The sequence below is a fragment of the Lethenteron reissneri genome, chromosome 61 (genome assembly GCF_015708825.2).
Source record: "Lethenteron reissneri isolate LAM-NWPU_2019-01 chromosome 61, ASM1570882v1, whole genome shotgun sequence".
In the NCBI taxonomy this organism is placed as follows: Eukaryota; Metazoa; Chordata; class Hyperoartia; order Petromyzontiformes; family Petromyzontidae; genus Lethenteron; species Lethenteron reissneri.
The window spans coordinates 4,666,161-4,668,602 of record NC_083839.1 but is presented as its reverse complement, the minus strand read 5'-3'; the positions used below and the strand labels follow the sequence as shown (position 1 = coordinate 4,668,602).

The window sequence follows — 2,442 nt, the reverse complement described above, 5'->3', positions numbered from 1 at the left end:
CAAAGTTTTTTTTAAATCCTTTATATTAAGTTCGCTTGCTTGCTTGCTTAGGACCGTGCAAATCTTTCGGTCGTTTTTTAACCCACTTCCCGTGATCCAATCGAGCTGACATGTTCCACACAGACTCGTTGTGCGTGACAATTAATGTTCGTGAAAAATGTTTTTTCAAAATTTTACACTTTTTAGGACAAAAATATTATATTTCATTACCAATTGCTTAATGCTGCCATGCAATCGTCTGACCCATAGGTGGCAGCCATCTCAAGTCAGAGAACGAGAGGACTCTAGCCGCCACGCATATAAAGGATTTATAGTGAAAAACTTTGTTTTTACGGGTTATACTTATTTTAAATGTCCCGACGTTTCACTCTGCGTTGTTACGGAAGCTGCCGGAACAACGCGAAGAGCATGAACCACCATCACGCGACCCCCCCTCCCCCCCCCCCCCGGTCATCCCCGCAGCAGTAGCAGCGGCAGCAGCAGCGACGACGGCTTCTGTGCCTGAGCCATCGAACAAAGTTGGCGGTCACCGCATCATCATCATCATCATCGCGCGGCGCTTTTAGATGCGCCGCTTCTGCGGCCATCTGGAACGCTCTCCCCTCGCCGATGTTAGGAAGCCGCTGGGAGCTGCGCACTTTTAAATCATCATCTTGTCTTCTTGGTTCTTTCGGTAAAGTCACGTAGAAGGGAAATAATACAATAATAAAAATAAAACATAATAAGATAACATTCTCACGACGTTTCGGCCACAACGCAAGCGGCCGTCCTCAGGTGAAGAACAGGTCTGTCGGAAAGACCTGGTCTGTCGGAAGATCTGTCGGAAAGACCTGTTCTTCATCTGAGGACGGCTGCTTGCGTTGTGACCGAAACGTCGTGAGAATGGTATTTTATTATGATTTATTTTTATTATTTTACTATTTCCCTTCTACGTGACTTTACCGAAAGAACCAAGAAGATAAATCACGACGTTTCGGTCGCAACACAAGCAATCTTCATCAGGTATCAGGTGGAACAACCACGTCGTGAGAATGGTATTTTATTATGATCTATTTTTATTATTTTATTATTTCCCTTCTACGTGACTTTACCGAAAGAACCACGAAGATGAATCCCTGCAGTCACGAAAGCTTTAAATCGAAATCATCATCTTGGTTGACAAACTCGTCTCTTCAGAACTCCCTTCACGTGTTTGGCGTGTCGCCCTTTCACCCCCGCACCTCCGATAACCATTCGCACGGTTGGTTACGTACGGTGCGAAAGAAGTCGCACGCACGCGCGTACACACAGCGCGGCAACATCACTCCCCCGCTCGCCCTCGCTGGGACGCGGTGGTCACAAATCCACGGCGGGGGTCACGTGGGCAGAATGCCACGTGGGGTGGGGGTAGTGGGCAGAGGTCGCAATCGGGTACCCGATACCCGTACCCTACCCGATACCCGTACCCTACCCGATACCCGGCTACCCGTACCCGGCCGGGTACGGGTAGCCGTTTGCGACCCTGGTGCGGCCGGGTACGGGTAGTCCGTGAGTCACTGGTGAGTCACCGTTTGTCACTCATTTCCCAACGTCTTGTCTCTTCTCACAATTCAAGTTCCTAGAATCAACCCACCCGCGCCTGCAACGTGGCTTCATCCCAGAGGTCGCAATCGGGTACACGATACCCGTACCCTACCCGATACCCGGCCGGGTACAGGTAGCCGGGTATCGGGTAGGGTACGGGTACCCGTTTGCGACCCTGGTGCGGCCGGGTACGGAAAAGGAATCAAAACCCGTTTGCGACCTCTGGTAGTGGGGTCGGAGGTGGGGGGGCTCTCCCCTATGCACTAGGGACAACAATAAAGTGGTCATCTGTTGGGGGGGCCCCCTCCTCGTCTGTGCCCCCCCTTCCTCGTTAGTGGGGGGGGGGGCTCGTCTGTGCCCCCCCCCCCCCCACGCTCTGCCTCCGCTCCGGCAGTACAAATACTAAAATTGGAACGATACAGAGAAGATTTGCATGCTCCCCTGCGTAAGGATGACACGCAAATTCGCGAAGCGTTCCTCTCGTGCGCTCTCGAGTCGCAGCGTTCAGCGAGATAGAAAAGAAAGCCAGCCAGCCCGAGCGGGCGGGCGATCTTAGTCGTCGTGTTATTTTCTCTCTCTCTGTCGTTCTCGAAAGTTGATACCGAGTGCGTTACTGCACAGCCAAGTACTTTAAGTTCACTAGCCTCATCCTACGTACGCAGTTTTGTCCGCCGTGTACCTTCAAGAGACGAAACGGTGTTCGATTATTATATTTTTTGTACTATTACGTTTCGAATTGTCTCGTGCGTGTGTGTTTGTGTGTTTTTTAAAGTACAATATACGGAATGTTGATTTCTCCTGAACGTTCATGTATTTATTTTACCGTGTGTGCGTACACCACGTGTGTCCCCACCACGCGTGTGTATTCAGTCAGTGTTG

The 2,442-nt window shown here is 50.7% G+C and overlaps 1 non-coding gene across 1 annotated transcript; it reads left to right on the top strand.

The window, feature by feature from the left end:
- The first annotated feature begins 1,943 nt into the window (after positions 1-1,943).
- LOC133358419 (U6 spliceosomal RNA) lies at positions 1,944-2,049 on the top strand. Its single transcript, XR_009757062.1, has one exon. It is a non-coding gene; the product is annotated as a U6 spliceosomal RNA (small nuclear RNA).
- Positions 2,050-2,442: the final 393 nt, after the last annotated feature.